Source organism: Rhinolophus sinicus, chromosome 13 (assembly GCF_057876585.1).
Source record: "Rhinolophus sinicus isolate RSI-liver-muscle chromosome 13, RSI-T2T, whole genome shotgun sequence".
NCBI classification, from domain to species: Eukaryota; Metazoa; Chordata; class Mammalia; order Chiroptera; family Rhinolophidae; genus Rhinolophus; species Rhinolophus sinicus.
In genome coordinates this window covers 53,100,907-53,112,654 of record NC_142513.1, presented here as the reverse complement: position 1 = coordinate 53,112,654, position 11,748 = coordinate 53,100,907, and positions in this window count along the sequence as shown.

The window sequence follows — 11,748 nt, the reverse complement described above, 5'->3', positions numbered from 1 at the left end:
AATTGGTAGTTACAAAATAGTCATGGGGATGTAACTACAGCATAGGAAATATTGCCAATAATATTTAATAACTATGTATGGTGTCAGATGGGTACTAGATTTATCAGAGTGATCACAAGTTGTATAAATGTCTGATCACCATGTTGTATACTCAAAACTAATATAATATTTATGTCAACTGTAATTGAAAAACAAAAAAATACAAAAAGAAGAATGGTTACTATAACTTCATATTTAAGATCCATAATGCAAACATTTTTGAGCAAAGTTTGGTTTATGGGCTGATTAGAAATTTTTTGCAGGCCTAATATATTCCAGGATTGTTTGCAAGTTAGCGATTAAACTATTCACGCAAGTCTTCATATAATTGCCCTTACACCACTGAGCTAGTCTTTTCAAATCTGAGTAAGTCATAACTTATAGAACACTATGTTCAATTCATTTGAAGGCACATACCTGACTCTGACGTGAATTCTCTCTTTTATTCTTTAAACAGAAGCCAAGTTGTTGTTGTTTGTTGAACCAGTTGCACATTTTCCCTGCACTGCAGACACCAAGTTAAGGTTGCTGGTTCACAGGCAGGATTTGGCAGTAGGCACAGAGAATGGCTTTGGCAGACTCAGTTTAATTGACATAAACTTGAGCACTTGCCGCCCCTCACATAGAAATTCCCAGAGCTGTTCTTAACAGGCCTCACAAATCTAATAGTAAAAGGATTTGCTGATGAGAAACATCTGCCTTAGGGCCTCGTGAAGATTCCATGGAAAGTTATACTTTCCATGCTATAATCCGTATATAGATTTCCTCTACTCTGTCATGGGGAAAGCCCTTGAAACATTCCCCGTTTCATCATGAGCTTTTCACATACCTCCTCTCCTTAGCAGGACCAATTACACCGTGTTCTTGTTGGAAAGAACAGAGAAGCCATGAAGAGAATTGGATTAATCCCTACCCCATCATTCCCCTAGGACCTGAAGCTTCGGGTATCTTTAGACGTGAATATAGAAAATGCCAAAAGGACAACCTTTACTCATTGCAAGACAGACTGTTTAAACACATAAAAATTACATTTAAAGTAATATGGTTCTCGATTTTTTTCTGTGACTTATTTCGCTTAGCATAATAATCTCAAGATCCATCCATGTTGTTGCAAATGGCACTATTTCGTCTTTTCTTATGGCAGAATAGTATTCCATTGTGTATATATACCACATCTTCTTGAAAGCTATGTAACTTTACTAACCATTGTCACCCCAATAAACTTTAATTAAAAAAAAAGAAATACGAATATAGCGAGTTTGATAATTTTGGAATTTTTCTGATTTGTATAGACAAATCTGATTTTTGAATGCAAATAACTCCACTCACTACTCTTCCAGCAGTATATCCCAAGACCATAGCATCTTGGCATTAAAGAACGTCAAGGTCAACCAATATAGAGCCATCCAGTGCTGGACAGAAAAAACACAGCAAGTGCTTCACGAGTGTTAGATTCAAATATCTGATGGAAATTTAGGAACCACATTTTCTAATGAAAATGGAGGACGCAGATGTCACCAGGAATGAAGCATGAGGAAGTATTAAGGAAGAAAGCAAATTATGCAGTTAGGGGAGCTGGAGTCCTATTTCTGACACCTACTGCAGAAGCCCTGTGTTACACTACATCTTGCAGAAAACCAGCAGAGCTTCTCTGTGTGATGCATATTCTACAACCCTGATCTCTTGGTAGGAAAAATCTAATTTTAATGTGAGCTTCGGCATGTGGTGTTTATGGGAAAAGTTGTGTGTGTGGGTGTGCGCTTAACTACTCAGGAGGGATGTGAACTATGATTCAAATTTCAGAAGGCTTTCCTACTTTTGAATACCAAGAAACCAAAACAGTCAACGGGATGAATCTACTTACAAGCCAAGAAAAGCAACAAGGCATTTTCATATCACAAAAGTAGGGTAAATTTTTGCCATGAGTTATTTAAGAAATGCTTTCCATACCCTGAGCAGATGATCTAGTTCCTGTCCAAACTCGACAGTTTCCTTTTAAAGACTAAATGAAGCATATTGTGATTAAAAACAAATGAAAACCAATCGGTAAGTTTTCAATTGGATAGGTCTTCCGTCTTGAAATTCAAGGAGACTGGTACAGTGTTTAATGTTATACTGTTCAGGTACTGTACAATATCAAATAAACATGATAAAAACTAGGTTTTGTAACTTAGTCTTGATTATCTGTAAATATATGAAATGGATGAAAATATAAATTTTCATAACCATTTTATAATCATTTAGTATTTACACGGTTCTTGTTGCTGCTGAATTTTGGAAAATGGAAGGTTTCCATTTGCTAACTGACCTAAGTCCAAACTAATGGCAGGGCAACACCCTTTGGAGGCCAAGTTCATGATCTTCCCTGGCCCCTGAATGCTGACCTGTTGCTCTGAGATGAGCGAGTCAACAGGGCATTTGGAAGGAAGAAAGAATCTAGCCCTGTATTGTCATGGCCCCACTCCTACTTTTGCTGGTTGGCGTGGTGAGTAAGAATTTCTTCCATCCCTTGATGCTTGTAATAGAAATCCCTGGGTAGAATGTAGGCATGCAAAAGCTCAGATACCCTTGATGAGAGTTGATTCATACATTTGGCACCCACTGGTACTTTTTTCCCAGTCCAAGGACCTGGATAATTATCTTGTTTCATGGTGGGTGGTATCTCACTGCCAAATTATTCTCTTAAGAGTACAACTCTACCAGGATTTTGCAACTAATGGCCTGAAATTTTTGGACTAATTGATTTAGATTTGTAATACCTCTTTGTTTTATGTAGAAACTATCGGGCTTGGACTTGGCACTGAAGGACCATTGTAGCCCTGTAACTTTAAATTTGTGGACTAATTGAATTAGATGTATAATACTTTTATTGTTTTATGTAGAAACGATTGTTCTTACCAGTAAAAAAAAAAAAATCAAAAACACTGTAGCCTTGCAGTTTCTCCCACGGAAAGTAACCTCTACTTTGCGAATCTTCCCGATAGATGGCTTCTTGAGTGTAGGGAGCCAGTCTGTTTCGCTAGCTTTACGTGCCTCCTACCAGCACAGGCTGTAATACAAGGATTCGATAAGGGTTTCCTGAGGAGAATCCTGCATGTGTGCCCTTGTTTCTGTTGGAGATTATACGGATGACCACAGACCCACATTCTTCTACAATAATGGAAGAAAAAGCAGAAATGGTGGTCTGGCAACCACTGTTCAAGTTTTGTCTTCACTGCTTATTAGTGATATGATCCTGAGCAAATCACATCTAAGCTTCACCTGTGAAATGGAGGCTTTAGAAGCTACTGATAAGTGAAGATACAGTGTTATCATGATAATCAAGGGGGAGAATCTACATGTGAAAAAATGCATCCCTTCTAACCAGACTGTACAATAGAAATCCAAAGTCTAATTACAACGACACACTACAGTGGGAAAGCCGTTTTCTACCTGATTCGTACCACTGTTGCTTCTGAGATCTCAAGTTTCCTGCTGAGCATGATACTGGGCTAAGCCCAACAGGGTTACAGCTGTCATCAGACCAATGTCGGAGCTCATTGCCTCGTCGTGGATTCAGGAATTGATTTATGGGGAGAGAGAACACTGAGGTCTGGTCTTGAAGGATGAGTAAGATTTCTCTGGGCAGAGAAGGCAGGCAGAGTAGTCTCAGAAGACGTCCAGAGGTGGACAGCAACAGGACCCATTTGCAGTCATCTACACGACTAGACTCAGAGGATGGAAGCCTCAAGTGATTCAGTCTCGGATTTAACTAAGTTTTTTTGAGAATCTCTCTTTGACAAGCACCGCCTGGGGCTTTCATGTACATGACCTAATGGGACCCTTCAGCAAAACGGTGTGATAGGTGCCCTTACCCCTCTGTGACAGATGACCTGTGGGTAACCATGCAGATGACCACAGAACCACATAGATAAAGTAAAAGAGTGAAGTACATCATTTGGAGCAAAATACATATCTGGGTCCACGTCTAACTGACAGACCACTAGTGTTCAACTCTTGGTAAGCAGACACTAAAGGGCAGAGAGGCTTGGCGACTTACCCAATGTGACAGAGTGACCATACAGTGGGTTGGCATTCAAATTTGGGTTTTCTGAACCTAAGTCTGGTGCCTTTCCCACCATGGGATTGTCCTGCTAGAGAAACTGAGAAAGCAACCTGGCATGATGGGTAGTCTTCAGATTGCAAATGGCCTTGAAGATTAGCCCAAGAACTTAGACTGTACCCGATGACTAGCTGAAGACTTTGAGCAGCGTGGTGAAACAGTCAAAGTGGCTTCTCGGTTCTGCTAGAAATGTAGGGACATGGTTGAGAGACTACGTGCAACATAGAAGTGATGCTCTAAGGCTAGAAGGAGCAAGGCAGATGCAGAATAGAACAACACAGGAGTGGAATGTGAAAAATGATATAACTAGCAACTGACAGAGCCACCGATTGAAATCAAAGACGGTAGGTTCCTAGGCTAGTGAGGTTTCCCTTAGGCCATCCTCCCTGTCCTATATGAGAAACCGAAAGGTACAGATGGTAGTGGAAACCATATGAATGGTTCAGGGAAAAAAAGAATCCCATGATGGAATCCATGTTTGTTTAGCACAATTCACCAGGGTGCAAACGGCCTTCCATGCCTGTCTCCAAACTGAAGCAGAGACCCACTGCTGATTCAGAAATGTATCAGCTACTAAGATGGGGAGGGGCTCCAAATTTTAAGACCCCCAAAATCAATCCAAGTGAGGTGGAAAGTTCAGTTTGGTAAGTGAGCCTAACTTTGCGTGAAAAACGTAGCTAGATTAGTTTGAAGGAGACACTCTTTTCTGTGATCTCATCAGTTTCTCTGTTTTAATGGGCTTTTTTGCAATTGCTTATCTGCCAATACCCTGATTATACAGTTGCCCTTATAACTGCAAATGCATATTTTTTTTCCCTGCAGTAGAACATTACAAATGCTGCTTTGATTTTACAGTGGCAGGTGTGATGGAAAGACAAGTGCCAAATGCTCAAGGTACATCTGACCTGGCTAAATTGAAGCATCATGAATATTAGTAATGAGAAGACAGAAAAGTAAACTTCAGTAAATCACTGTTAATTGAAAAAAAAGTTGTTGAATACAGAGGCAAATTGAGACTATGAAGCGGTCAACTCCTTCTGGTAACTTCCAAGAGTGTCGATTCAAATGCAATATTGGACAAAAATTGATAAAACTGAAATGACCAGGGTAGCCTTTAGCTCAATTTGAAAAATATTTATCTAGGTGTTTATCTTATTAAAAGAGGAAATCCCTTAAAGCATGTTGGAAAGAAGACAACTGCTCTCTTACCTAATGGGACCCTTGGGTATAAATGGTTCATACATGATACAGTTAGAATGCAGCAAGGCAAATTGCAGGTAATACATAAAATGCAAATATACCTAGTCTAGCAAATGCTTCAGACATAATCGGAGCTGCGACCATGTTCTACGTTTCACAGGCCGCTCCTACCCCCTGCAATTCCAAAAAAGTCCAGACATCATGTGGAAAATACTACAAGGTGGGACAGGATAGTCAGTAGCAAATATTAATCAACACACCGCATTTCCCTAAATGATAACAAAACTTAGGCTAACTTGATTTTTTATTGAGTAGATATTTTAAGATGAAAAATTGTTTGGGGTTCTTTTCCAGTATGAACCCTTCATCTAAATATGCAAATGTCTGTCGGGTTCTTCTCTCTCTCCCTCTCTCTCTTTCTCTCTTTTAGGATACTGCACTTTGCACTCTGTGAAGCCCTTTGACTTGAAGAAATAGTGGGCTAAGTCAAGGCCCTGCCATCCAGAAGGGTTGTGGGCATGGGAGACATTGGCATTGGTGTGTAATGTGCTTTATTTCATAACTGCAAAGCAACACGCGACTCACAGATCGAGTCTGTTTACACACGAGCTCCGTGTAGGGGTGGCAGGCCTGATGGGTCCCAGATACCCCCTGCTTTCCAGGTGGGCTACAGTCTGGTCCATCTTTTATGCTCTGTACTTTGATTTGATAATAGTGTGAGATAAAACTTAAAGTCCCAGTAATGTTTTTTTCAGCCAGAGTTAAGTCAGATAAACTTGAATATTCAACTTAATGTTTATCCGTGGCCTTACTCCAACTTAAGAAAAAAAAATTTTTGAGTCCTAAGAATGTTTAGAAACCTTAAACTATTAATCACATTTGTATTTCTTTTTCCTACAAGGGGCAATGTAAATATATTACATGGACCCCAAATCATTATTATCAGAGTAAGAAACACAATGTTGCATTTGGTTTTAATATAATGCATGTGGGAGAAAGAGCTCACCGCGATCATTCAGTACCATCTTTTATGTATTTTTTTTTTTGCCTGGAATCCTGGATGGGGTGGGTCGTTTTCCTATCGCATTGCTTCCGCTCACATTTTTTCCTTTCTTTAAAATTGTCCAAGCTTGTCTGTTGCTATTTGGGGTTGCTTGACCCTTCTGATCAGCAATGAGTCCCAAGGATGGAGAGAAGCTTCCTAAAGTTCTGAAGGAAAAATGTAATCAGCAAAGGAATCATTTCTGTTGTGATGGAAAAAAAGGAGGCCAGTGCGAATGATAAAACAGCTGTGGACCACCAAAAAAGTCAACTGGGATTGGAAGGAGGTGGACCTAAAAAAAAAAAAAAAAAAAAAAATTTGCTTCGCAGGCATAGCTTTAAAGGGAAAATGAATCCGAAAAGAGTTTTGAAGTGCTAGAATGCACTGCCTAATAACTTTAGATAGTCCATTGAGTCTTCCGGAATTTTTTTTTGTTCTTCTTCAAGAATAATCTGCTTACATCGTTAAGACCTCAGCTAAGCTCAGTAACACAAATTACCAGATGTTGTATCCCCTAGTTTCTCCATCAAAAGACCAACCACCAAGCTTGTTGAAAGAGAAAGGTCATTGTCCCTCTCTGGCTATAAAACTATTTTTGCAACTCCTAACAAATGAAATGAGAATACCTTTCAGCTGTCCATGGAATGTATATCCCACCCCTTCGAAGTCTCCCTGTTTCGCTTTGTTATTTTCTAATAATGCACTCATGTGTAAGCTAATAATGTGAACAGAGGGAAAATGAAGAGACTTAAAAAAAGGGAAAAGCAGAATGAATTAGGGCAATTGAGGTCGCTCTGTTTCATTTTTGCTGGAAGGATTTCAGCCCTAGTTTTTACCTTATCGCTTATTACACAATTTATGATAAAATGAGATGCGATTCCATTCTTATCATTGTGCTATAGTCTATTGAACATGCATATATGAATTCATTTCAGATTTAAACACTATCTTAATTATAAACGGAATAAAACAGGCTACCTATCGGGATCTCTAAATTGCATTCTAACAAATAGTTTCATTTTTATCACATTTCTACTGATGACATACTGGGTGTCATAATGCTCAAGGAATATTCCTTTCTTTATGCAGTGCCTTAATTGCGTCAAAGTATTTCCCTTTCGACAACTAATAGTTTTATTTCCTGACTTACAACTTTGAGAACTTTAACCATGGGGCACGCCTTGTAATATTTTTCATGATGTTCTGCCTAAATAACAGTACCAGGAAATCATCTACTAATGACATAAATGTCGCACAATGACAACAATGTTACATGCAACTTTGTATTTTCTTGTAATGTGATCGTTATCTGTATTCAGGAACATGTAGAAAAATTAGAAACAAAAGCCACTCACCAAACTGAAAATATTGCGAGAAACAGTCCAATTGTGTTTTAAATGAAATATAAATTTAATAAAATATCAAATGCAATTTTTAAAGAAAACACATATTTACACGAACCTAAAAAAAAGTTTAGTCTTATGTTTCTATTTACTTGCTACAAATGGTGAAAATTGCTGGGAAGTTACGTTCACGATTAAACCTATAGTTTTATAGTTAGTGTGGTTCGCAGTAAATCTGAGTTACTGTGATCAGATAGCTCCTAATGACCAGAGGATGACACTGTATATTCTATAAAAACACTAATATGAGGATATTTTAAAATATAAAATAATCACGTTTAGGAAAACTGATATTAGAAATCGTAGGAAACATGCGATTTCATAATTAAACTTGTATTTGGATATGTTGCATCTGTTGAACAATTCCTAACTTAAAATGACTTAAATGTAATTTCACATATCAAATAAGTTACCATTTCAGTGACAACAGGTGAAAGCAAAATAATTAGCACTTTGATGTCAATTGTTTACGAATGTGTTACGTTTACCAAACAGCCTCATCTAGTCACTAGATATTGCCGCACTTCCGCATACTACTCAAAGAAAGTGACATGTATATATAGAAACACACACACATACATACTTCGTATTTTGATTTGCTTCTTTTTAAAGTTCCCCTGCAGCATCTGAAAAGTAAATTTGGCCATTGGTTGTTTCGCATAAAGCCTGGTGTCCTTTAAAGTTTGCACTCAGAGCATTAAACAGAGCAGCTGTGTCAGGTACTCCAGTCTGTCCAGCAGTGTCGTCTTGTAGACACTTTTTTTGAATAGCACAAATGAAAGACGGGTCATTTCTCGCTCTCTTTTACTTTAAGCAGGGGGGGTTGCTCAACACACACACACACACACACACACACACACACACACACACACACAAATACAATTTTTAGGCATTTTTTTTTCAATTTAAATGATTTGCTATCACAGTTACTCCATCTTTTATCTCTAAAATAGTTTCAACCCTGTTAATGTGTGCATGTACTTTTTTTCTTATCAGCCTCTCAGCAGCATTTGTGATTCATAGCAGCCATCAAAGTGATAATAAACTCATTCACAATACTAACAAACACGGGGCTCCCAGTTATTTACGAGGCAAATTCACTGCAAGGCTGGGCTGTGGAACAGGGGAGAATCAAGATGGTGTTGATTGATAAATTGACAGGTTAATTTACAAGTGGATAATAGGAGTTAGACCCAGAGGGAAAGACAGAAAGTCTAGCTTGGTTGCACTGCCATCTGTCTTATGCTCAGAAATCTGCAGGGCTGCTGGCTGACAGAATGAAATCCATACACATTCCTTATAACTTAAAGACAAAGAGCTTCCTTTGCTGGGGCTGGATGGGTTGCTGCGATGGTTCTTCACACAGCTGACCCTCGGTATGTCAGAAACAGTGCCGCGTCCCAGTGTGTTTGATAAGTACCACTTGGCACAGAATCTAGAATCACCTATTCTGTCCGTTTCACATGAGGTTGTTTTCAAGATGCTTTTTCACAAACAGTGATTGTTGTTTGATGGTTGATGGTCGAAATGGATTCTTCCAAGTTTCAGAGGCCTTTGGTGTGTCTTTGTTCCAGGGTGTATATCTCCACCACTCACCCCAAACACACCTTTCCTTTTTCATCTTTGGTATTAGATACTAGCCCGCCTGGCTGTGTACCAGGTATGGTATAAAACCAGTTGTACAACTCTCATAGTAAATATTCGCATCATCCCTTTCCTCCTAGTTTTATTACTGTAAATTGTGAAAATAGCTGAGAATGACAAAAATAAGTTCATACAGTACTTTGTAAAAAGAATTAGTACATTTGTTGATTTCTCTCTTCAAGGAAACATTTGATTTTACGGGTCAGCCATGTATGTTATTAGTTTTGAAGGAAAAATCTTCGACGGTCAATTATTATGATTTTTTAATCTCACAGGTCTGGTATAACAGAAAAATTCCATCGTAGGTTGTCAGGATAGCGCTTTTTTATCGGGCTAATGCCACTGCTAGTTAGAAAGCACAGACAGCAAATCTGTAACTATTGCCACATTGGTCTTTTAAAATTAGCTTGCTGGAGACTGTTAGCAGCCCTGGCGGGCCCCAGGCCCCCTAGAAAGCAGCGTTGGGGACCCACTGCCCAGCACCTCCAACCACAGGGCTGAAACTCTTGGGTCTCGACCCGAACCCGTTCTCCCTGTATCTCCACACTGTAAGTAAACACCCTTCTCAGATTCGAAAGTTCATTTAGTATTAAAACTTGGTAGATTCAAGCAAATACTGGGAGTTCAACACATTTTGAAAGGAAATTCAAAAAAGGCACCAAAGAGCATGTCTGCTCAGCTTCCGTAATTCATTACAAAATGCCAACACTAATATTATTTTTAAACAAATTGTCTCCTATTAATCAAGGTATTAAAATGAACTATTAAAACTATGCCTTTAGTTGAATAACACGAGAAAGCCCATGGAAAATATCTGATGAAGAATGAATGCCAGAAAAATAAAAAACAAATAACTCTGCATGCATGGAATTTTATGGTGTCATAAGGTTAAAAATGTCCCCTTAAAGGGTAAATATCCTTTGAAAAGAAAATTCATTTATGTGTGAATAGGAGGTTGAATGGCTTTTATTGCTTTGTTTAAAAATAGACAATCATCTTGGTAATTTTTTTTGGCAAGTGGTATATTTTTCCAAAAAGACTCACAAAAGATCACAATATGTTTATATTTAAGGCTGCTAACTTTTGTTGATATGGTGACTGTTTTATTAAAACGTGTCTTTTGTTCAGAAAAATGTTTAAGTAGTTTTTAAACTTTATCATATACAGAGTAAACATGAATTCTTTCTTTAGATTGAAGCAAGGTATTTTCTAAGGACTATTTCAATTTTGTATTATACTCGTATATATTACCTTTCTATTTAGAGAGTTAGTGACAAAGAAAATGTTATGTAAAATAGAGAAATAATTGATGGCCAGTTTACACAAATGGGTGCTTTTATTCCGCATTTCTATAGGGAATCTAATAAATGTGCTTAAAACTCAGTCTAATAATTTTCTTCTCGAAATTCCACTGGTAAAACTAGTATAGAGCAATAATCTCCAACATGTTATACTTTTATAACTTAAAGTACATGTTAACTTCCTAAAGATTTATTTTCAGTTAGTATTTTTTAAAAACCCGTGATCCCACTATGAGGTGGCCTGACTCTTTTTAATCAGAAATGTGTTAATATAGAAGAGAGTAAAACCCAATGCAAGGATGGTCAGGCACTGTTTATAATTTTAAATTTTCAATAAGGCTCACTCCCCACTGTGCAAACTAAGCAGAGGGTTTCTGCCTTTTTCTCTCTGCAGGTACTGAAAGAAAATCTGAAGTCAAAAACCAAACTCAAACTGCCACCACCACCACCACCAGAACCACTACAACAAAAACAACAACAACAAAAAGATATTGGATCTAATATCCCACCCAATTTCTGAGTTAAGCCTGTGACAGGTATGTTTCGAACCAAGACTATTCAGACACATTGATTTTTGTTGTCACTTTCTTCTTATTTCATATGTCACACGAAGGCTTGGAAATCAGATGAAGGTAAGAACGGTCTGCTGGTCATTGTTCCTCAGGAGGGATTTTCAAAGCCAGCCAGCTGTGCTGGATGCAAGTGGCCGGCTCAGAGCTCCAGCCTGCCTACGGGGGAGTTGGGGTGAACTTCAACTCCCCACTTTACTCAGATTGCTAAGATGCCTGGTTGTCAAGAAGGCATCTATTTAACTGAAGTCTGGTAAATCTCCAAAGTAAAGCATTAAGGGAAGAAAGGCAGCTCAAATCATCTTTTTCTCTCTGACTTCAAAGTCCTTTGAAAAGGACGTGAAACTCCCGATTCTGGTAAACAAATTTCATGAAGTAAGTCATGCAGGTAATGCTTTCTTCAATTGTGCGCTTCCAGGGTAACAGGTTGACACCCAATCTTTGTGTT